We start from the raw sequence: 25,762 nt of genomic DNA, 5'->3' as shown, positions 1-25,762 counted from the left end.
TGCTCTTTCTGTGGTTATCTGCTAGGAGAGCGCCCTGTACTCTTCCTGTGATAACTACCTGCTAGGAGAGCGCCCTGTACTCTTACTCTGCCAGAAGAGTGCCATGTACCCTTTCTGTGGTTATCTGCTAGGAGAGCGCCCTGTACTCTTCCTGTGATTACTACCTGCTAGGAGAGCGCCCTGTACTCTTCCTGTGATTACTACCTGCTAGGAGAGCGCCCTGTACTCTTACTCTGCCAGAAGAGTGCCATGTACCCTTTCTGTGGTTATCTGCTAGGAGAGCGGCCTGTACTCTTCCTGTGATTACTACCTGCTAGGAGAGCGCCCTGTACTCTTACTCTGCCAGAAGAGTGCCATGTACCCTTTCTGTGGTTATCTGCTAGGAGAGCGGCCTGTACTCTTCCTGTGATTACTACCTGCTAGGAGAGCGCCCTGTACTCTTTCTGTGGTTATCTGCTAGGAGAGCGCCCTGTACTCTTCCTGTGATTACTACCTGCTAGGAGAGCGCCCTATACTCTTACTCTGCCAGAAGACCATGTACCCTTTCTGTGGTTATCTGCTAGGAGAGCGGCCTGTAGTCTTCCTATGACTACTACCTGCCAGGAGAGCGCCCTGTACTACTCCTGTGTCTACCTGGTAGGAGAGCGCCCTGTACTCCTCCTGTGTCTACTACCTGCTAGGAGAGCGCCCTGTATTCTTTCTGTGGCTATCTGCTAGGAGAGCCCCCTGTAGTCTTACTGTGACTACTACCTGCCAGGAGAGTGCCCTGTATTCTTTCTGTGGCTACCTGCCAGGAGAGTGCCCTGTACTCTTTCTTTGGCTACCTGCCATGAGGGTGCCCTGTACTCTTTCTGGGGCTACCTGCCAGGAGAGTGCCCTGTACTCTTCCTGTGGCTACCTGCCAGGAGAGCGCCCCGTAGTCTTCCTTTGGTTATCTGCTAGGAGAGTGCCTTGTTCTCTTCCTGCAGCTACCTGCCAGGAGAGCGCCCTGTACTCTTTCTGTTACTACTACCTGCCTGGAGAGCACCCTGTAGTCTTCCTGTGACTATTACCTGCTAGGACAGTGCCCTGTACTCTTCCTGTTGCTACCTGCCAGGAGAGCGCCCTGTAGTCTTCCTGTTGTTATCTGCCAGGAGAGCACCCTGTAGTCTTCCTGTGACTATTATCTGCTAGGAGAGCACCCTGTACTCTCTGTGGCTACCTGCAAGGAGAGCGCCTTGTAATCTTTCTGTGTCTACCTGGTAGGAGAGCGCCCTGGACTCCTCCTTTGTCTACTACCTGCTAGGAGAGCGCCCTGTATTCTTTCTGTGGCTATCTGCCAGGAGAGTGCCCTGTACTCTTTCTTTGGCTACCTGCCATGAGGGTGCCCTGTACTCTTTCTGGGGCTACCTGCCAGGAGAGTGCGCTGTACTCTTCCTGGGGCTACCTGCCAGGAGAGCACCCTGTAGCCTTCCTGTGACTACTACCTGCTAGGAGAACGCCCTGTACTCTTCCTGTGGCTACCTGCCAGGAGAGTGCCTTGTTCTCTTCCTGCAGCTACCTGCCAGGAGAGCGCCCTGTACTCTTCCTGTTACTACTACCTGCCTGGAGAGCAGCCTGTAGTCTTCCTGTGACTATTACCTGCTAGTGCCCTGTACTCTTCCTGTTGCTACCTGCCAGGAGAGCGCCCTGTAGTCTTCCTGTGGTTATCTGCTAGGAGAGTGCCCTGTACTCCTGTGGTTATCTGCTAGGAGAACGCCCTCTACTCCTCCTGTGGTTATCTGCTAGGAGAGCGCCCTGTACTCTTCCTGTCACTTCCTGCCAGGAGAGCGCCCTATACTCTTCCTGTAGTTATCTGCTAGAAGAGCGCCCTGTACTCTTTCTGTGGCCACCTGCCAGGAGACCGCTCTGTACTCTTCCTGTGGTTATCTGCTTGGAGAGCGCCCTGTACTCCTCCTGTGGTTATCTGCTAGGAGAGCAACATGTACCCTTCCTGTGACTACCTGCTAGGAGAGCGTCCTGTACCCTTCCTGTGACTGCCTGCCAGGAGAGTGCCGTGTACTCTTCCTGTGGCTATCGGCTAGGAAAGCACCCTCTACTCTCCCTTTGATGCCTGCCAGGACTCAGAGAGTGCCGTGTACTCTTCCTGTGACTACCTGCCTGCTTAACGGTTTGCAATCAGCCAGGTATGCGGTTTGCTGTCGCTGGTTGTGAAGTTTGCTGATAATAGGATAATTTTTAAATGCATAATTTACGCTCTTGCTAAGTACATACTCGGCGATTCCTAGCCGGAATGTAAACTCTCATTACCACCCCGGCGGCCGCCAGCTCCGTCCTCGCCCATCTTTCTTGTGTCGGGGCTCAGACATCACGTCTGGAGCCTGGTGTCTGTCGCGGCGCACCTGGAGCGGCGTGCAGACTTGGCAGGGGCAGCGTTGGTGCAGGACAGGCCTAGATGTGCATTGAAGATCGCTGTGCACGGAGCTTGCCCAATGGGAAGCGGGGACCTCTTGCTCTTCTTACCTCCATAGTTGCGGAGGTCTGAACTGCACGCAGAGTATTCCCACTGCATGTCTGATGCGGCCTCGAGTATGCCCACCACATCTGCTCTTGCTGGGAAGCGAGACAGCCCAGCCGATGCACCTCCGTCCACAGTCGTAGAGCTTTTATCCTGCCTTTCGGTGCCATCTGCAGGGGCCACTCGCCCTATAAGTACCTGTGCCAGGCTAACCCTAAGAATTCAGTGCATGGTCCCACTTAAACACCTGTGATTGCGTTTCTACCCTGCTTTAAAAAACCTGCCCATACTCTGCAAAGAATGTACCTGGCATTGGAAGCTCTGCCGAGGCACCTCAATTATACCGACTTGCACTGGCGACCAGAACTCCTCCACAGCCACGTGCCACTCTTTTAAGGTAACTCTAGTCTCGTAGGAAGCACCCCGTGCACATCCATTGCAAGGATCACTCCGCACAGATAGCTCTGCTAGGGCACCTCCTGTAAGGGGCCAAGTCCGTGCATCTAGCGCCTTCAGTACCACATCTGACTGAGAGCATCTTCTACCAATCAGTTGCCAAGTCAGCATTGTGGAGGTAGCTCTAGAAATATAAGCTAAATTGCCACATCCCCACCATTTAATTACAGGCCGCTTTAATATTTGCCAGGATTCTCCACCTATAAAGCAGGTCAGAAATTCAAAGGGTGGTCAGCTCTCCGGGTTTCCGACTCATAAAGCAGGTAAAATGCGTCTGTCATTGCTGAACATCTTCACCATTTCTGTTTAGTGACACAGGTGGATATCTTGCCCAGATACCGACTCACTGGAATTTTTTTACGGGTTTCCGTGGTTGCAGTGATGGCCTAACTTATTTTAGTTGATTAGGGGATTTCACAGGACGTTTTGGTGAATGAACTTTCTTGAAAGTGGTTTCCTTGTCCTTAAAATGCACTCCTATTCTGCGTTTCGTTTGGAATTTCCCCAGTCTGATATAAATAATGTCTCTTAGCGGTATCTGTTGTCTGGGGTGTCGTGCAGTTCAAGATCCTGTACTTTTGGGTCGGAATGCGTAGATGCGTTGAAGATAATCCAACAGGTGTGACTTTTCAATCACACAACCATCTTTGCCGGCTCCTACTGTTTTTCAGGTCAGGCGGCAATACTACTTTTAGATGTTCTGCATGCCTGTAGCCCTGCTAGAGAGTAAACCAGATATAAAAGTATTACCACATAGCTTTCATTCGTGTACTGTCCTCATAAGGATAAAATGCTCAGTTGGGCCTAGCGGATGCCTGATCCTGTGAATTAGGTTGCATCAGCGGATGCTTTAACCAATCCACCAGGCCATGTGAATTACTTTAAGATGTGTGTTTCTACGTCTGATTTTTCATGCTGACCTTCGAGTTATGTTTTTGTGCCATGTAATGATTAATGGCGCTGACCTGTCCACTCTGAAAAAAAATAACCATTTCCCCACAAGAAACCGCGCCAGTTAGGGAACTGAAATCTGAATCTTAATACCAGTAACACCCTGGGACCTTTCTGTGAGGCCTCAGCGAGGTTCCTGCTGCGCAGGAGGGCTCTCACTTTCGGTGGGCAGGCCTGGCGCGTGACTTTTATACTATCACCCAGAAGGCCAGGCTGAGTAAAACGTGCACTAATTGTGCGTGGGGTCACGGTCGTACTGGGACAAACAATAGGGCGGTATACCAAACTAAAGTGGCGCACATTAGCGAAGCGTATACCTAGGCAAATTGGCAATATTGGGGAAAACAATAGTTAAAAAAAACAGCCCCCCTGGACCTAAAACCGGCCCAAAACTACTAAAAGAGAAAGTCGGTCCGTCAATGGTCTGTCCGTGGGGCACTGCCCCTATAGAGCCGGCCGCCTGTGCCCGGGGTCCGCTCCTGCCTGACGCCGCAGCTGCGCCTCCCTCGTGGCGGCCGCCGGGGTCGCGCGGGATCCAGTTCTGGTTTCCCCCGTGCCAGCCCGCGTGCATTGTGGCAGCGTTTGTCTGGCTGCCAGGTCACGTGAGGCGACGGATTCCTGTGCACACAGGCAGGCGCTGGGAAGGTTGGGAGCGAGGATCGCCCAAGGTGCCGTCCGTCCGCTCGCTGTCATGGGCCGCCGCCGTCGTAAGATGGTGGCTCGCGCCTTCCAGGGGGCACCGGAGCGGCCGGCCGCGAGCCGCCTCGCGCGGACGCCCTGAGGAGAGCGGCGCGCGCGCAGCCGGCGCCCGGGAAGAGCGGATTAGCGCGCGCCGTGCATTTGTAAGTATGTCTGCGCTCATAATGCTCCTTCTGTTGATCGTCTCCGGCTCTCCTCCCACCTGACTTCTTGCACACTCCATCTTAAAGCACTTCCTCCGCCGGGCGGGGACGCTGGAAGTCGCTCATGGAATCGGGCGCTCGTCTGCGGCCTCCAACCCTTCCACCACCAAAGCAACATTTCTATTCAAAATGCACGCTTTTGTCCAGTTCAGAGCGCGTCCGTTCCCTAGTCGTCATGTTTTTTAAGATCACAACAGGAGGTGGCCCCTCCCCCTCCTTTCACATCTTAGTCATTTTCGATGGTACCTCTTTTTAATCGCACATGCTACACCTTTTCTACTAACAGAGAGTACAGAAGTGCCCAATGGAAACGTTTATAAAGTCATACCATGGATTTATAATTTTAGATTTTGGGCTTTGAAACTGGCAGTTAATATCCATTTTCTCTGAACGACGTAGGTCTACTTCATCCTGTCTTTTGTTCCTCTTTCTTTGGCGTTCCACCCATGGACTTTCTTGTCTGCATAATGCATGTCCCAGCATCCATCTTCTTGTGTACAGTGCGTTGTCACACTTTGGCACAGAGGTGGATCTGCAATTATACTAGCTAGAGCCTTCCAGAGAGGTGGTTTAAACTGAGATGCTAGTGTGCTTTAGGGGCATGCTCAGTTGTGAGGCTCGGATTGCTCCTATTGAAGCAGGACGAATGCCAACTTGCAAATGGCTGGTTCCTGTCTGAGGTGAGGTGGCATGGTGAGCAAACAATGTTAGAATGGGGTGCAGTCAGTTAATTACCAGTGGCTTAGATTCATTTGAGCTTCAACCCATTACTTTTTTGTTTCCTTGATGTACATGAGGGTGACGCCATAGTGGTACAGATCTTTTGCCTTGATCCCTTGCACGCTCCTATAAATACCTTCATGTAGGTTGGGTCATAGTGAAAGACCCAGGCCACCCTCCTCCCTGGCTCTGTTGAAGCTGCTGCACTCGCACAGTGTAACAGGAGATTGCGGTGCAGTGGTACTTTGTAGGGTCTTCTCCCCAGGGGCTTTCAAAGCTATGTTCACCATGCAATGGGTCGCAGTGTAATGGTACAGTCCAGTTGAAGCATGTCTCACAGGGCCTGTTGAAGCTATTTTGCGCACACTCTGCTTAACGTGGTGGTACTCTGCTGTTGCTGGTCTGGGATGTGCAGTGAGATGCTGTTGAAGGTACCAGGCTCACACATCTTCTTTCACAGGAGTGGTACCCACCCAACACTTCTCCAGGGAAGCTCCTTTGACCTCAAAGCTCCAGACTAGGGGGTGCACTTCAATGGTTAAGGTCACGGACCCTTATCCTGGCGGCTGAAAGTGTTGCAGGGGGACTGCATTGGTAAACGTCAGTTCTCTTCTAGGGTCTGTTGGAACTGTTTTGTATGCACCCACATTTGTAATATTTCAGTTCATGTCCCCTGTGATTATAATCATTACACCTCTGCTGCTCATTATTTCCATTGAAGGCATGATGTCCTGTTTTTTGAGGTTACACACAAAATGGATATCTTTCTATAAAGATGTTGTTTCTCCACCCCTAATAGCATTGCCTTGCCCTTGTACGGAAGTAGCACCTCAACATCAGCAGTGAAGCTGCCACCTTTACAGCAGTGTATCACGCCTCTATGGAGGTGGGAATTAGGGCTGTGCAGGGGTGGCCCCGCAGCGTCTGTGGAGGTGAGGCTTTTGGCGGTACAGCAGTGACATCACAGCCTCCGGGGGTGGGATTCAAGCTGTACTGAGATGACACCTAAGACTTTGTAGAGGTGGGGGCTTTTTCTGCAGTGTAGTAACATCTTAGACTCTCCAGGGATAGAGCCTTGACATGCATCTCTGGAGTGTCTCAGCCCATAGAGAGTTGGTATCGAGGCCTCTAAAAAGGTAGCTTTTCAGTTTATGTAAAGGTAGTATGTTGACCTTTCCATGAATGGAGCATTGGCCTGTCATGAAATGTAGGTTCAACCTGTACTGAAGTGGCATCTTAACGTTTGGAAAGGTGACCTGGAATGGTGATAATGTGAAGCATTACAAGTAAATAGCATGCAGGTTGATATGTATTTGTGTGAAAGAAAATATAATAATATTGAGGTAGGTTAAAAGATCAGGCGACAGTTGCAGTGTCAAGCCAGATCTAAATATCCATGTTGGTAAATGACAGTCCTCCTCCCATTTGTGCTGTTGCAAAGAGAAATACTCCAAAATTATTTGACATTTCGCTAGCCTCTTCAGCCATAGGATGACTTTACCGTGAGTGACTGCATTCTGTCCAGGTACGCACAAGGTAGTTCTTGCGGGAATGCACAATTAACAAACCGCCAGGGCTTTTGTGCGCTCTTTACATCCAGGGTAAACCTACAGATCACAGCAGGCTTATCAGGGTCCTGCAAACGAAACCTATCACAGGCCATACCATTGAAACTCTGTTTGTGAGAGAAGGAACAATGGTTGCCCCTGGGGGATATTAACGATATACAAGCATCCCAAAAAAAGGAGTTTGCATCGGGAGGCCCTTTTTTGACTATTACGATTACCGGTTTGACAGTTTTGGGAATTGAAAATCGTGAATTTGACATGGTGTACTGGACTCATGAGCAACTTCAAACTAATATAGCCTTGAAAAAGTCCAGGAGGACGAAACACGTGTCGGCTGCTTCTTGTTGAAAAACAATATACTCTGAATCATCTACGAATTAAAAAGAGAACATCATACCATTCACGCTGAAACTGGATTTTCTTATCAAGGATTGGGGATTTAAAAAAACTACAATGTGTGTGCTTCAGTGCCATTGTTGATGTACCACAGTTGAGTACATGCCTGACGGCAAACAGGAAGCATATTTACATATAAAAGCTAATATAGCAATAACTATTATCACCTTTAATACAGTCCAACCCCAGGTTCCAAATAGTGAATAAATACTAGTCCTGTGGCCAAATTACAGAACTCTTGAGCAGAGGTATCCATCCACTCTACCTCTGTTCTTCCTTTAGCTATACTGTTTGCTTGCAGTTATTCATTAATATGCTCCTTCGAATGGTGTCAAATACGGGTAAGGACTAGGCCCAGGTAACACGATCTTCCTCAACCCTTGGGTAGCCAAGGGTATGTCTTTTGTCTACAGACAAAGTAAATGCACTACCTTGCTGCTACTGATAACAAGGGCCAAGAGGCATTGGGCAGACTGAATAGATGGGTGTAGTTACTCCGTCCCATCTGTCGTGATCCATTTGGTGAAAGGCATACCTGCTGTGTCCTCTTGTTACCCATAAAGTTGGAAGATTGTTAAATAAAAGGGAGGTGTTGTTAATCAAATTAGTCATCCAGAGGATGAATTGTTTATATATTTTACTCATGAAACTATCCTTGAAGTGTCCCTTTATAGTGAGGATTTGCCTCTGACGGAACAATCCTATGGTACCAGTATTTCATCTGCGTATTTGCATCTGACATTGGTACTCTTCGGCCAGAAAACTAGGTGATATTCCTTTAAATAGAATATAACAAGAATCATTGAACGCCAAACTCAAAGGCATCTGATGATGTGTTACAGAAGGATGTTTTTAGACAAATCCAACAATCTGAGACATTTAATTCCTTCTGATAGACGTTCATCATTTGTATGGCAACGTTTTGGTGGTACTCTTTGTAATGGCAGCGTGTAGTGTTTGAACCCAATAATTTTGGGAAGTATAGATCGTACATGTAGATGACCACACCTGTTAGGGTAATAACTGTCAGGGCAATGATCTGCTGCCTATGATAAGCGACCAAGACTTTCTCAGACAGGGGAAATGCCACCCCCTGCCCGGGCTTATTTGGCACCAGGACAGGCAGGGAAATGAGCTAGTCAGGGCGCATGTTCCCCTCTCAGGCTAGTGCCACCCCTAAGGTGGGCTACCTGAAGTGAACATGACTTTTGGAATTGCACCATCTTAGTTTTGGCGGAATTAAGCTCTCTGGGTAAGCGTTATGCCCACTTCCCACAGGAAGTGGTCATATAGAGTGTGTATTCACCCTACAAGTAAGTAGCCCATTGGCAATTACCTATCACTTCCCATAATGCCCCAAAATTGAGTATTTACGTGGTACCCCAGACACCAGGAATTTAGATTCGATGGATCAAGAAGCTAGGGCAAAGAGCTGCGAGAAAACCCAGAACTGAAGACTGCTGTGAATGTTTGGCTCCAAACTCTGCCTGCACCAAGTCTCGACAGTTGTGACCGGTGACTCCCCCAGGAGACTGGCCAGCCCTTCGAAATTTCCAAGCAATCTCTCTTGGAGTGGAGGAGCTACTCCCCCTGCAGCCTGCAGGCACTGAAACACAAAGTCTGGTATACAGAGTTGCCACTCCCCAACCAGCCTGATGCAGCAGCACGCAGTAAGAGTATCCTCTGCTGCTGACAGATCTGTCCCCCACCAAGTGAGAGGACACCAGGTCCAACCAGAGCCGACACAGAACCAATACCCAGGGTACTAGACCTCTTGCAGTAAACAGCTCCTGTGAGAGTCCAATCAGGACTCCTCCTGAGGCCAAGCAGCCATAGAGGGACGTCCGCATTGCAGAGGCTCACTTCCAGAGTGGCCCAGCTGTCCTAATTTTGCACCCTCAACCGGCGAAGAGCGACAACGGCGAGGCCCTATGACGCACAGAGCCCAGCTAACCTGTTCACTGCGCCGAACACCCCAGCCCAGGGACCAACTGACCGGATTTGCTCCCTTGTGTCCAGGACCCTTGTGACCCGAGCCCTCGGGAGCCCCGACTTGTCCTCAAGTCCCCTTTGCAGCCTTTTTTTAGGCAGGCCCCCGTTCCTTCAATCAGCATGGCACGCACAGCTACCAAGCTGACCTGCACCTCTGCACCCAATTGCCCCAGGGCAGGTAACAAGCAACTGCAGTGGTTCTTTGAACTTTAGCCCCTACGACCCTAAGTCCCAAAGTAGACCCTTAGAAACCAATCGCATATAGCTGTATGCAACAAGTGTATTTTCTCCCATAGGGAAGCATTGCTGAGTAAAGACGCATGATATCGAACGCTTTTACTTACCTATAAAAATTCTAAAGTACTTAATTGATAACAAAGTTCTTGGTATCAACATTTCTGTGACAATTACAATTTATTTCTCTAAATAGGTCTCAGATTTATTCTTGAGTGTGTGTCTCATTTATTACATCTGGAAAGAGCAAATGCATAGCACTGCCCTCTTATACACGTAACTGCTCACCCACACTACCTCAAAAGAGAGCATATGGGTGATCAGTTGTGCCTTGTAAACCAGTTGGGGTTTGCCTGGATTTGTTACACAATGTACCTCGCTTTTAGTCCACTATATAAGGAGCCACCTTCGTACAGTCAGTTGTTGGGCCGATGGTATATGTCAGTGGGGCGAGGGCAGGACCGTGCACAGGTAGATTTCGAAATCTCGTTTTCCCGAGAGGTTATAACTTTTTGAGAAATGGAGGAATTAGTGGCCCTGGTGTTCAGGAGGAATTTAACCTTCTGTCCTTGTACTATTGCTTCAATATATGGCCCTATTGGATCCACTGGAATTTCCACCCCTTCCTCTCTCTCGCTGGCAGCACCATTGGACAATATCATAATCAGGCGAGGGGGTAGTTACCATTTGAAATCCATTTGCCTGTCTGTCAAAGTAGCTTTGTTGCTGTCTTCTGTAAGTGGTGTTATTAGCATAATATCCGACATAGGGGCCTTTATTGGACATATCACTATGTTGTTGTGACTCTGTTAAATGAATTTCTGTATCTCCCTCAGGCATATCCTCGTGACATGGAGCTCACGTTGTTAGTTTTCTGTAATAACGGGCACTCTCTAATTCAGTGATTCGGGTGCTTGCGATTGCGGCACCCACAATCTATTTGGGCATTCCTCCATCGTTGTCTATCACAATGCATCAGTCTCCCTTTCCTCTTTCCTTTCTCAAACATAAATTCCCTTAAATAATTCCATTTATTATAATCAAAAGTATCATTCAGTGGCGACTGTACCAAGGGATCCTTTCACTATATTCCTGCAATAAATACAAAAACAGGGCAGTCTCCATCCCTTGTTTAGTCATCATTTCCCATGTTAGAGGACATGGCTGTAGTTCATCTACATAATGTTTATTTACACCATACAATTTACTATACCAACTCCCCATTCTTTCAATACATTTATAAGATAATTATTTTAGTGCGATAATGGTGAATTGTCTTTGTAACAGTACAAATGCTTCCTCTCACAGTACTAGCCACTAAAAATCACCATGTGGGACTTTCACATAACAAAGTACAACACAATGTGCTGTTCCTGTGGCCATATTTATCATTCGCTGTCTCTCTTTTCATTACAAATCTGGTAGAGACATCTAGCCGCAGATTTCTACCTTAGAACTTCCAGGCGTCAGGCTGGATCTGTAAGATTTTTGATAGCAGTACCCCTGTGCACCGATAGGTGGCATTGATTGTTCCATGTGACATCGTATGTGTCTGGTACGTAGTCGTTGTGACGTCCGCAACTTCAATATAGGTGCCTACTCGCTGCGCTGACGTCCGTTTTTTACTTTCCGCACCAGTCAGCGCAGATATGTCAAAGAGGGCTACCCCCTGTCATTTTTATACAGACTTTTTCGATTTTTTCGGTGTGTAGATATGTCCAGTAAGGGGTTCAAACAATGCGGTGCCTGTCACTGCGCCTTGTTGGCTACGGACCCCAGTCTGGTATGTCTGTGGTGCCTAGAGCACAACCACAACTCGTGCTTTGACTGCCAGCCATGGCGCTGAAAGTTTTGAGGGAGTGGTCCCTGAAGCTGCTTGCAGCCCGGCGTCAGGCACCTCGGAGATCGCCTCCCCCCAAAGATCTCGATCCTGTTCACCGTCTCAATCGAAAGGAATGTCCGAGCACAGCTCCGGAAGATCCAAGTCTTCCTCCTCTCACTCTAAGTCGTTGAGGTCAGTTAAGAAGCATCATAAAAACCATAAGAAGTCGAAGCATGCTTTGATTTCAACCTGTCAGTCACCTGACAAGATGGAGGAGTCTTGGCGTTCGAGGGACCGCTCCGCGGAGTGGGTGCCTAGGCTGGCTTCGCTTTTTTCCCTTTCTTCCCAGGGCCGAGAGCAACCCACTCCTAGTTGAAATCTTTTTATGATGCCATGTGTTCCATTTTTGGGCTTCCTGACCCTGAAGGTGTACCTTCGGGCCCGCAGGCTCGGCAGAAGGAGCAGTTCCGTGGGGTTCTGCACTGTCAGCTCAGGCCCCCAGGCTTCCTCTTGGATCTGGTCCTGGATCCGGACTGGCACCGGTCTTATTCACTCGACCTTCCCCAACGCCAAAACCTACACCGGCGGCCCTTCCCCCTTCCTTATTCCAGATGATACGGAGCTGGTTGGGCATCCACCGATGTCAAGAACAGTGCAGATGGAGCCTTTGGGCTCAATGCCTTATCATGTGCTCTATTCTGAAAGGCTAAGGTTCCTTTAGAAATCCCGCTTTTCATGGTGGAAATATACTGGTACGAGGACTTGTGTTATGCCAGTGGCTTGGACACCCCCCCAGAACCTGGCATGCTGTTTCTCCCTAACCTGGCTACCGAGGAGGGGGCTTCATTGCAATAGTGGTATGAAGGGCTACAAAGGTCTTGGACCTGCAGCTTCCTGCTGTGGCAGTCAAGACCAACGTCTTAATGGAGGTCCTGCAGCCTGATGTCTCCACCTTTGAACCCTTGCTGCCATTTAATGAGGCCTTGACAGTTGTTCTACTGGGCACCTGGTCGAAGCTCAGCACAGGGGCTACTGTGAACAGAACTATCAACTGCTACCATCTCCCTGTGCCTGGGCAACTCAAGATTTCTTCTCTAGACACCCAACCCCAAGAGTTTGATGGTCCAAGCCTCTACTTCACGTGGCACGGTCCCCTTCCGCACCCTCTGATAAGAATCCAAAAAGGCTGGACAGTTTTGGTGAGAAGATCTTCTCTTCCACCAGCCTTGCATTGTGGTCAGTAAACACTGCATGCCTCTTGGGCAGTTATTTCCATTTGCTCTGGGAAACGGTTGCGCAGATGCTGTCACAAGACCAGTAGGAGGCTCTGGCTGCCCTGTCCCAAACTGTTGCAAATGGGAGAGATGCAGCAAAGTTTGCCTTGCTCTGTGGCCTAGACATGACAGACTTGCTGAGCATGACAATATACTCGACAGTGGCCATAAGGCGCAACACCTTGCTGAGAACTTCGGGCTTTTCGGGGGATGTCCAAGCCAATCTGATGGACATGCCCTTTGATGGCTCCCTTTTCTTTGGAGACAGGGCGGACATGGCGCTTGAAGGAGTCGCGGGCTACGGCCAAGTCCTTTGTCCTCTCAGTGTCATCCCGGCCTGCGTCCGCCTTTCGCTCCTACGGATGAGGCTTCCAACGGCGCCGGCCCTACCCAAGCCAGAGGACTACGCAAGTTCTTCAAACTCTGCGTGGCCGTGGGTGCGAAGTTACACCTTACTTCCTCTTAGACGCTCCCTTTTATTGGAACCATTTTGGATATGGTGCAGTTTGTGCCTATCCTCCAGAGCGACAAGTCCAGGATATTCAGGCTATGATACTGATGTTTCAGCCTCTATCCTGGATCTCGGTGAGACTGACACTGAGGCGGCTGGGCCTCATGGCCTTCTGCATCCTGCTGGTAGATCATGCCAGGTGGCACATGCAGGCTCTGCAGTGGGACCTGAAGTTCCAATGGGCACAGCATCGGGGAATCTCACGGACCTAGTCCAGATCTCGGAGGGCACTGCGAAAGATCTGCAGTGGTGGATGCCAAACTGCGATTGGGTCAGAGGCAGACCCCTCTCCCTTCCCCAAACAGATCATGCGGTGGTGACAGATGATTCCCTTCTGGGATACTGGAGCTTTGAGCAATTCGTTTGGCACTGAAAGCCTTCTTACCATCTCTCAAGGGAAGCTTCGTTAAGGTGTTCACAGACCACACCAACGTCATGTGGTACTGCGTCAAACAAGGTAGGGTGGGGTTGTGGCCCCACAGTCGGGAGGCTCTACGGCTCTGGATTTGGCTGGAACAGCAGGGCATATACGTGGTCGGGGACCTGAACGCCATAACAGACAAACTCAACTGTTGATGCCTAACGGCTCACGAATGGCATCTCCATCCGGAGGTAGTGCAAGGTCTCTTTCAGCAGTGGCGAGAGACTTGATTAGACGTGTTCGCCTCCGAAGAGATTGCGCAATGCCAGCAGTTTTGCGCATTGGAGTTTCCAAGACGGCTCTCGCTTGGCTACGCTTTTCTTCTTGAGTGGAGCACAGGCCACCGTACATCTTTCCACCTTTGCCACTTCTGCCCAGAGTGTTCAAGAAGATCAAGAGCGACCGGGCCCAAGTCATCCTTGTGGCTCCGTACTGGGCACGGAGCGTTTGGTATCTCAAGCTTCTGCTGATGAGCATCGACCCTTCGATGAGGCTGGCCCTTTCTGGAGGATCTTATGTCACAGCAGCAAGGGGAGGTTTCTCCACCCGAACCTGTCTACCCTCCGCCTTCTTATGTGGGGATTGAGGGGCGACAGTTAACAACAGCTTTTTACCTTTCTCCTGAAGTCTGCAGGGTTATTCTGGCAGCCAGGTGCTCTTCCGCAACTCCTATATGCCTGCCGATGGCAAAACGTTTGTTAACATTGTACAGAACGATCTGTTGACCCCGTGTCTGCCTCCCTCTCTGACATTCTTCTTTTCATTCTTTCTTTGTCCCAGGATGGATCTGATCTGGGCACACTGAAGGGCTACCTTCCGGCTCTCTGCTTATCTACAGTTACCACATCAACGGTCACTTTTTAAATTCCCTGTCGCACATAGATTCTTGAAGGGGCATACACATTCCCCCCCCCCGCCCATTATCGTGCCCCAGTTTAACTTGGTTCTCCCCTATTTGATGTGTGCACCATTGCACAATTGCCCCCTCCGGCTACTTACTATCAAAGCAGCCTTCTTAGTGGCAATCACTTCTGCCAAGAGGATGAGCCAATTGAGGCTCCATCTTCTCAGCCTCCTTATCTGTCCGTCTTTCAGAACAAGGTAGTGCTCCGCACTAGGGCTTCTTTTTTGCCCAAGGTGGCGACACCTTATCATCTAGGGTATTCTGTCAACTTGCCCACCTTCTTTGCGCCACTGCATCCTTCCAAGGAAGAAGATCGTCTCCACCATCTGGACCCAAAAAAGAGCATTACCGTTCTACCTTGATTGCACTAAAGAGTTCCGGGAGGATGACCAACTCTTTGTCGGGTACATTGGAGTGAAGAGGGCTCACGTGTGCAGAAGAGAACCAGCTCTTGTTGGGTTATCCTCTGCACAAAAATCTGTTACGCCTTGTCAAAGAAACAGCCTCCTGAACGCCTTGGAGCTCATTCAGCCCGAGCTAAGGCACCCACCACAGCTCTTCAGCGTGGTGGGTGCAGATACAAGTTTTTTCGCAGGAAACAACAACCTGGCGAAACAATTGATGTGTATGTTTCTGAACTTAAAAAAATGGCAGAAGATTGCAAGTTTGACCATCTTCAAGAACAGTTTATAAGGGATCAAGTGGTCATGCATGCCTCAGACCCATCAATACAACACAGACTTGGGATCAATGGCGATTCAGATCTTAAAGATGTTTTAGCCATTGTCAGAAAGGCTGAACTTTCAGGACGGAGTGCCAAAGCCATTAAAATTGAAGAAAAAAATGTTTCTGAGCAAAAAACAGTATCAGAACAAACCATCTCCAAAGTTCAAAGCAAATCTAATTATAAACAAAAGTATCAATTCAAGACGAAACCTAGTGAAACCAGAAATAGTGATAATCTTTTTCGGTGTGGAAGTAATTCACATTTGGCTAATTATAAATCGTGTCCAGCTATTAAGGAAAAATTTTCTAACTGTGGGTTGATTGGGCATTATTCCAGAGCTTGCCACAGAGTTAAAAGTAAAAAAGTAAAAGTTATTTGTGACTCATCTTCCAGTGATGATGAGAGCGTTGTCAATAAAGTCATGCATTGTTCGGTCGAGGATGATTGTGTTAAAAAGGTAACACATTGTTCAGTTCAAAATGAATGCGTTCAAAGATCTCTTGAGAAAGTTTACATATTTAATATTAATGATTCTTATCGGAAAGACATTCTCAAAAAACCTTTGTGCGACATGCTTATTGGTGGAGTTCCTATAAATATTTATGCTGATTCAGGTTCTCCATACACCATAGTTAATGAGAATGTCTGGAATTCTGATTTTGTACGTTGTCTTGGAAATAATCTCTATACATCAGACATTGCTCCTGAAGGATTTTCAGGTGAAAAGATTGATATGTTAGGTATTAAACCTTTGAAGTTTAGATTCAAGGGAAGGGAATCTTTTGGAAAACTTTATGTTGCCAAACACGGACCCTCTGTCCTCGGATGGAGGGATCAAAGGGATTTGGATATTATATTGAATCCCAATAGTCCCGAACCTGTTTTAGTTGTCAATGATGGTATAGAAATTGGCGATTCCATGCTTAAAAAATTTCCAAAAGTCTTTAGCTGTAAAATTGGTAGTTTTCAAGGGTTTTCTCATCACATTGTTTTGAAGAGTAATGCCAACCCCAAAACTTTTAAGGCTAGAAATATTCCTATTTTGATACGTGGTGATGTTGAAAAAGAGTTGGAAGAATTAGTTAGAGAGGATATAATTGAACCCATAGAATCCTCAGAATGGATTTCACCAGTTGTAATCGCTAGACGTTCCAATGGCAAGATTCGCCTATGTGTTAACCTTCGTCATTTGAATAATAATATAGTAATAGACAAGTTCCCGTTACCAAAAATTACTGGGATGTTGTCCTCAGTTAATGGTGCCTCTATTTTTTCTACATTGGATCTTTCTGCTGCTTACCATCAGATTTCACTTGACAATGATAGTAAACATCTTACGGTGTTCATTACCCCCATGGGTTGTTTCCAATTTAAAAGAATGCCATTTGGATTAGCCTCCGCAGCAGCCATTTTTCAACGCATTATGCACCAGCTTTTTGGTAGACCCCCTAAAGTTAAATTTTTTCAAGATGACATCCTAGTATATGGGAAAGATAAAAGGGAACACAATTCTATTCTTGAGGAAGTTTTAGGTACACTTGAAGAAAAAGGGTTAACCATTGAATTTTCTAAGTGTCATTTTGGAGTTAAATCTGTGACTTATCTGGGACATGTGTTATGTTCCGATGGAGTATCTACCAAGCCTAAATTGGTGGATGCTATAAAAGAGGCTCCTCCTCCTTCTAATAAGGATGATGTTCGATCATTTCTAGGTATTGTGGAGTTTTACTCCAAATTCATTAAGGGTTTTTCTAGCAGTCTTTAATATCAGGCAACTTATGAAAAGTAAAACCAAATTTGAGTGGTCTGCCTTATGTGAGGATGAATTTAATAGTATCAAAATGGACATTATTAATGCTCCTGTATTATCTCATTTTGATTTAGATCTTAATTCTGTGATCACTGTAGATGCCAGCAACAAAGGTTTAGGTGCCACGCTTTCTCAAATTGATGGATTAGGTAAAGAATGCATTGTTGCGTTCTCTTCCAGAGCTCTTTCCGTTCCAGAAAATAAATTTTCTGTGATCGAGAAAGAAACACTGGCAGTAGTTTGGGCTCTAGAACATTTCCGTAGTTTTGTATGGGTTAAGAAATGCGTAGTTAGATCAGACCATAAACCCCTTACCAAATTACTTTCCACTGAGGGTCTCTATAATGCAACGGCCAGGATAGCTAGAATGTCTATGCGTCTGCAGGATTTTATAATTAATAATGAATATTTTCCAGGTAAAAGCAATGTAATTGCTGATTTCCTTTCCCGTATGCCTTCTGATTTACTGGAGTGTGAATTGAATGAATGGGATTCTTTACAGGTTGCTCTCATTTATGATAAGAATCCTTTCTGTGTTGATAAGAAGGTATGAAATGAAGAATCCTTAAAAGACAATTATTCAATGTCAGCAATTTCATTCATTCGCAGAGGTTGGATAGAAAAAAGAAAATTTTCATCTGATCTAAAACCATTTTGGGAAGTAAGAAATGAACTTAATATTTTAGATTATATCATTTTTAGAGGAGAAAAGGCCGTTCCTCCTTCATCTTTAAGGGATTCCATTCTTCAGTTGTGTCACAAAGACCATTGCGGCATAGTTAAAACTAAGCAAAATGTTAAACTATGGTATTGGTGGCCGGGAATTGATATGTTTGCAGAAAGAATTGTCTGTGAATGTGTCATTTGCTCAAATTCGGATAAGGTACTTAATACTCTAAAACCTGACATGTGTGAACCTATTATTCGTGAAGGTCCTTGGCACACTGTTGCCATGGACATTATGGGACCTGTGGGTGATATTCACAAATTTGTAATTTCCATTATTGACATTTTTTCTAGATGGCCTTGTATCACCATTGTAGATAAAGTTGATTCAGCTACAGTTTTGGATTTTATTGACAAAGTGTTTATTGAAGAAGGTCTTCCTACTCAGATCATTAGTGATAATGGGGTACAGTTGATGTCAAAATCAGCTAAAGCTTATTTTGATAGAACTGGAATTATCCATAGGACCACTTCGTTATATAATCCTAGTGGAAACGGATTATGTGAGAGATTTAATAAAGTTTTAAAGAATGCTATTCAAATTGCTAATTTAAAAAAAGAAGACTGGGAGTCTCACATTTACAAAGCTGTTTGGTCATATAGAACCAATATTCATGACGCTTTGAAAATGTCACTTTTTGAAATTATGAGAGGCCGTATTGCTAGAACCAAATGTAATCCTAATTGGTTACATAAAAACTCTTGCTTAGACATATGTATGAATAAAGTTAGAAATGATATTCTTGAAAATCACCTGCAATATAAAAGGAGTTTTGACAATAAATGTGGTGCAGGTACAGTGAATGTTGAAGCTGGTATGTGGGTCAAGGTTAAAAAACCATGGAAGGTTCGTAAAGGTGAATCTTAGTTTTCAGAACCTTTGTTGATCAAAAAAGTTTTAAGGAATGCAGTTCTTTTAAGTGATGGAAAGGTGTGGAATCTTAAAAGGATTGCTATTTACAAAGGAAGAAAAGATTCAAAGATTGATCCCAGTTATCCTTCTCAATCTTCCAATGTCACTTCTGATTTCCATTCTGTTCTGAATGAGGAACATGGTGGTTTGGTTGTATCAGAAAGAATTACCATTCCAGAAAATGTCTTAATTCCCAATTCGGACACCAGTGATGTTGTTGTTGATTCATCTTCCACCACACCCAACAAAAGTGTTGATGAATCTTCCAGTCCATGACATCTGATAGGCGGCCACGTGGGCATCCCTGCACACGTTCGCCAAACATTATTGCCTGGATAATTGGGTCCGTAGGGAAGACCTCTTCAGCCGTTGGGTCCAACAGACTTTCTGGTCTAACACTTCTCAGTCCCTCCTCCTGGGATGGTATTACTTGGGTATCTGTTCTAAGGTAAGGAATCTGCAGCTAGATGTCTCTATCAGATGGACAAGTTACTTACCTTCGGTAATGCCTTATCTGGTAGAGACATGATCTAGCCCCGGATTCTTTATCGCCCCACCCATCCTCTCTGCACTGTAGATCAGTTTTTAGTGTCACGGCTGTTTCCCGTCAGGGCCCTAGTTGTTTTTTTAAACACACAATGGTCAGTCACTTCATGGCTCTGCAGTTGTGGCGTGGAAAGTCATCAAAAGTACTCAAGTCCACGCACCAAGGTGGAGCCTGTATAGATGACACGGACGTCACAACTATGACAAACCAGACATCAATGTCATGCAGAGTCGACCCACGCCACCTATTTGTGCGCAGGGGCACTGCTATCAAAAAATGTCCGATCTAATCTGACGCCTGGAAGTTTCTAAGGTAAGGAATCTGTGGCTAGATCATGTCTCTACCAGATAAGGCGTTACTGAAGATAAGTAACTTAGCCATCAGTACACACATCCATTGTTCACCTTCCAGATCTCCATGACTGTGTCGCCTTTAAGTTCTTTTGATCCAGTCCAGTCAACCTCATGTCTCTGGTATCAGTGATCCCCTCAGACTGCAGCTGCGGGAAACGCAATGCCCTTCGTGGGTACGTAGTTCCAAGTCAGTTGCTTCACCAACCGGCACCTGGACCATGGCTCCTTCTGGTCCATCTGGATTGACCTGATGGATCCGGAACGAACCCCCAGTTTATGAATGCAAAAATTAGTTACACTTGTCTGTTAATTAGCATTAAAACACAGTCGTCGAGGTATATTTATTTAAGCTTAGCCTGAGAGATACAAACCATTCAGCTTCCAAGAATACTCGGCTAAACAAATCTAACGTAATCCTTTTTACCATTAAAACATCATTGACATATATGGAATAGCTGAGTAAGACATGTGTGCACAAACTAGATATGTACGTTAAGCTGAAAAAAACATTAACACAAATCTTATCAAAGTACATTCTTATAGTACTGAGGACAGGTGCGGTTTCGACATCTGCGGTTTGTCATCCTTTCTTATTTACCAAAACAAAAGAGAAGCTACAAGAATAAACAGTTCATGAACTTTTACCCTACTTGTCCTAACTGCAAAAGTCAGGGTTTGTGCAGCTGCGTGGCTCATTAAGTCAAGGTGACAACACAACATGAAAGAACAGTTAGTTGTTCAATATCACATTTATGCTCCTACATTTGGTTTTAGTTCTGTTCCAGGAACTCTAGCATAAAGAGCCATACTTGTGATTAGTTCGACCAGTTAAAGCCTGTCCCGCAGAGTCCCTCCCACATCAAGGGGCCTACATCATTTATGTGACTGGGCTGCATATAGATCTGTAATTTTCCTTACATCAAAGGATTATATCTTTGATCTGTGCTTTTCTCTGATCTGCTTCGTCTCATCAAAATTGGTTTTCAGGATCGGTTGTACACTCCCTCCATCATGCCAAATGTAAAATCTGTCATTGGTAATGTATTTTGATTTGCATCAGTCCTAGCAACCTTCCTTACTCATACCTGCAATTATTTCAGGCTTCCAGTCAAGGATCATTGCTGTAATGATTTGTAGCACTGATTGGTTTAACATTGAGATCCGTTACATCCCCTCTAAAGTGACTCCAGTAGTTTTATATTAATGTGTTGAAGCCCCTCATTCATGAAGCTTGCTACATAAGATTTGTCTTATTTAGATACGCAATAGTTACTCATATATCAAGTCAAATATGTAATTTGTTCTTTATTTAGATACTGGCTTACCCGTCGCGCGTTGCTGCGATCTCCGAAGAAAGGAAATTTAAGGAAACTCGTTATGATAACATTCAATTTACATTGTGTCATTGTTATTGAAACTTATTCATTTTAATATGGAAAACATTTCAAAGTGTCGTTTTAATTCTATTTATTTATTTGAGTGCGTGTGGATACACGATTTTTTGTTTTTCCGTCTGGTGCGTACATCAGTATTCGAAAGATTATGAGGGCCCTTGGGGACCGATATTTAAAAAATGTTTATGCCAGAAACCTTCACGGGAGTGTACTCAACAACTTCCCAAAGTTTCCTGGCGTTCGGATGAATGGTGTTTTAATTCTATTTATTTATTCGAGTGCTTGTGGATACACGATTTGTTGTTTTTCCGTCTTGTGCGTACATCAGTATTCTAAAGATTGTGAGGGCCCTGGGGGGCCGATATTTAAAAAGATTTTATGCCAGAAACCTTCGCGGGAGTGTACTCAACAACTTCCCAAAGTTTCATGGCGATCGGATGAATGGTGTTTTAATTCTATTTATTTATTAGAGTGCTTGTGTATACACAAATATTTTTTTTCCGTCTGGTGCGTACAATTCAAAAGATTATGAGGGCCCTGAGGGGCCGATATTACAAAAAATGTTTAAGCCAGAAACCTTCGCGGGAGTGTACTCCACAACTTCCCAAAGTTTCATGGCGATCGGATGAATGGTGTTTTAATTGTATTTATTTATTCGAGTGCTTGTGGATACACGATTTGTTGTTTTTCCATCTTGTGCGTACATCAGTATTCTAAAGATTATGAGGGCCCTGGGGGGCCGATATTTAAAAAGATTTTATGCCAGAAACCTTCGCGGGAGTGTACTCAACAACTTACCAAAGTTTCATGGCGATCGGATGAATGGTGTAGTAATGCATAAAGGACAAACAGACAGACATACATTCGTTTTTATATATATAGATTATTGCCCCTCTGCTATCCACAATCATGCAAGAGCTTTAAAAAATATTTTTGCTGAATTCTAGGAAGCAGTTTTCTTTATGAAGATTGGATGGTAAATCATTCCAAAGTTTGGGGAGTAAGCATAGTTGATAGAGCGCGCGAGGCCACCCGGCCAATAGTTTCGCCGTTTTCCGGCTTCAGGGCCCATATACTTTCCAAATCACCATATACATCGATCGGGTGACTTCACGAGCTCTACCAGGTTGAGGTGTGTGTGTTCCCTGCTACCAATTTTCGGTGCACCCGACTTACCATCCACCGATGCGGGTGCCTAATGACCACAATGAATCAGGGAGCTAGCTGTAAAGGAAAGGCAGCAAAATACAAACCCAACCAATAACATTCAAATACTGTTTAAATGACCACGGACAACTGGAAGTTTTAAAATGTTTATCTAAAGTTCAATATTTTCTTGCATGAGGTACAGTAAAATAAGGCAATCAATAACCAAGATAACGTAAATCACATAAGCATGAAGAAATAACGACAGAGTAATCATCAAGGTACTAAATAAATGTAGCGAGAAAATACTATGTAAGTCAGTATTATCTAGACAGGGATAGACTAAGTGTGGGTGACTATAGGAGAGCTTATAATGAATAACACGCTTCACTTAAGGTGAAGGGGCCTTTGAACAATCTAGGCAACGAAGTTCTAGACCATATCAGGAAATGACACACTGCTATGCAAAATATAATTTCTAACAAATGAGAAGGCATAGGAATAACTTTGCAAAAATTATAAATGACTTTCAATAGTTGCAGAAAGGCATGGAAAATATCACATATGCAATGTTGAACTTTATTAAAGCAAAAGTTAGAAATTCAGAAGGTGCAAGAATTTCAAGAGGTTCAGAGCAATATTTACCTAGAAAGGTGTGGAAACCAAACCCTGGCCACGGGTCAGTTAAGGACAGGAAACCCTCAAGGAAGGATACCCCTCAAAGGACAGCAGGTGCAGAATGGACACCCAGGACAGGACAGGATACCCTCGGAAAACGAATCAGGACAGGACCCTCAGGACAGGACAGCAAACCCTCAGGACAGGACAGCAAACCCTCAGGACAGGACCGGAACCCACAGTTCGGAAGCAACGCCTGCGCTCCACCCGCTCTGCAGCTATCGATCAAGACCCCGATTGGGTCAGCGAACTCCCAGCTAAGTGCCTTGCCAGCACTTTAAGGTTCAGTAGAACCTTAGTCTATGGTCAAATTTGGACAGAGTGCTCCGCAGCGCTCTGTATCTTCAGTCACCTATTGAGTGCGTTGGGTCAGTGACAGGTCAGCTAAACCAGACAAGTCGGACGGTTCACTAGGTGAACCCAGGGTAGATATACAGTTTGGGGACAGTGTACCACCCCCCAATGTTGCAAAGTGTCAGAATCCCTCAATTTCGATTGGTCCTAAGGTAGGGTTTGGGTAACACACCAATCACAATACACGAATTGAAGCCTTCATTAACATATTTGGGTACCGCCTAGCAGGTTTGGGGTTCCCATGAGAAGTTACACGGCAAACAGTAGCGCAACATTACAATGTATCATATAAGGAGCCACATTCGCTGTTCTTGCAGGGCAGAGGTGACTTTCTCAGGAGCATCTCGCCCATCACTGCCAACTGGCGGTGTTCCATCTGTCAAGGTCCCTCGTGCTGCCGAATGTCGCACAGGCGCAGAAGGGACCTCCAATATGGCTCTCCTCTCACTCAGACCCCCATTTCCCGCGGTACATGAAAAGTAAGCGAAAACAAATTAATACATAATAATGTCATTATGAAAACACATCACAGGGTTTGTACTTTTAAATCATCATCAAGAAATAAACTTATTGCATAAAATGTTAGCTACATTGACACGGACACAAGAGCAGTGGCACGAGCAGTACCACATGATAAGCACAGCTATGAATTACGCATGCGCATAACTTTCCCTCCACTTCTGCAGACGCGTCAGGACACGTGAGTGTGGCTGACGCATGCGCAGTAACTAAAATACAAGCGGCGGCCATTTTTAGGGACATGGATTAATTCATTAGAAATACACATAGGCAAGCTTCGGGAACTTTACTTAAACTAAATATAAACGTTAGTAAAACATACACGGGTTACTTTATTACACATAAACGAGGTTCTTGATTTCGGCAAGCCGCAAAATATGCGAAGCTTTGCTTCATCAATCCCCTCTTTGATGATATCTACTATCATCACAAATTATAATGGAACCAGATGCCAACTTTCTTTCACACTTTATAAAGTTCTATTTCTTCCAGCAACCGTTCTAACTTTTCTCTTTCAGTTTTAGCAGGGTGAGAAGTCTTCACCTTTTTGTATATCTGATCATTCACTTCCTCTAATTCAATCTCATCCACACTTCGTTTCACTCCTCTTGCATTTATCTCGTGCTTTTTGGTGCGCTTGCGGTATTTACAGCATAAGAAAATGGAAAGTATAATAAGACCTATAATACCAATTGGCATCAGAATTTTGAATAATAAGCTTTTACCTATGCTAGCAAGCCAATGACCTACATTTGAGAGACCATCTACCAGTCTCTTCCAGGCACTATCAACCTCGAGTGGTTTGAGTTCCTTTGCCAAATTAGTAATGTTTTTCACATATCTTTTGATCTGCACACTTTTATCCGGAATATAAGTGCAACAATGTTGCGCCTTCAACATCCGGCAGACTCCGCCCTCTTTCGCTAATAAGGTGTCAAGAGCAAGTCGATTTTGTAAAACCATTGATCTGATCGCAACCATTTCAGTATTGACCAGCAGAAATCCATGAGCTGTTTCAGTAGACAGCACATCTACTATAGTAGACAATTTGCAAATTTTGTGAGTATTCAGAACCACTCCCACTCCAGGTATCAGTGCACTGAAAATACTACCCATAATTTCACCTATACTTTCTCTTTTACTACGCACTAAGCCATTAGTATCTTCATTGCTTCCAGCTTTTCCATTCACATGGTATATTTTCGGGAAAACAATGCCAAAGTAGCAGCTTCCATACCAGTGATCCGGCAATTTGAAATAAGCCTTGTCCCCACAAATGTAATAAATTCCAGGAAACACAGGCTCTGACCCATTTTTGAAACCCCAACCTCCAATTACCTTGTAATTATGTTCGCATTCACTGGAACCAATGAAAACATTATTATAATAGCTAGTCTTCTCGCGGTGAAGACATAGCTTGCCTTTCTTTTCAAAATCCAGCAACAGAGCAGGACCCGCTCCACCAGATGAGGTGCCTTCCATGTTTTCTGCCCACTTTGGCTTTTTCTGACTTTCGTCATTAGCCTTCTTCTGAATTTTAATTCTCCTTTTCTCTGCCATGTTCAGGAACATCTTTTCCTGCTCACGCAAAGAACAAGTCAAGTTATCTCTGTGTGCGTCTGCTATGTCAATGTTCCCTATAGTCAGAAAGTAGTCTCCCATATATCTTATGGTGTCAGTTATGGTATGTACAGGATTCAAGTTCCCACGTATAGGAAGTTCAGAAAAAATCACGTCATTGTTAGAGTAATAATACTGTAACGGTCCCCTTTTGTAAAATAAACTAGCTAAAATGCTACAGGAAATTCCATATGTCAATGGCAGATGATGGTATGTCACGCCTTCAGCCACAGAAGTAGGTAGCTTCATGCAGACATAGCAATCTTCAATTTCCATAGTCTCTACATAGTGTATTAACAAGTTTGCGAAAACATTTAAGTGTGTCCT

General features: G+C 45.4%; 1 protein-coding gene across 10 annotated transcripts in view; it reads left to right on the top strand.

The window, feature by feature from the left end:
• Positions 1–25,762, top strand: part of GATAD2B (GATA zinc finger domain containing 2B) — a 313,011-nt gene that overhangs the window by 105,318 nt on the left and 181,931 nt on the right. For 2 of the 10 annotated variants that reach the window (XM_078669095.1, XM_078669087.1), the window contains exon 1: positions 4,500–4,746. The exons of 6 other annotated variants lie outside the window; for them this stretch is intronic. The gene's annotated coding sequence lies outside the window, so the exon portion shown is untranslated. Of the gene's footprint in view, positions 1–4,499; positions 4,751–25,762 lie in introns of those variants that run through there. 2 more of the 10 variants (XM_078669096.1, XM_078669091.1) reach the window with 2 other exon arrangements.

The sequence above is a fragment of the Lissotriton helveticus genome, chromosome 12 (genome assembly GCF_964261635.1).
Source record: "Lissotriton helveticus chromosome 12, aLisHel1.1, whole genome shotgun sequence".
NCBI classification, from domain to species: Eukaryota; Metazoa; Chordata; class Amphibia; order Caudata; family Salamandridae; genus Lissotriton; species Lissotriton helveticus.
Note: the sequence above shows the minus strand (reverse complement) of the source record. Positions and strands in the feature narration are given on the sequence as shown.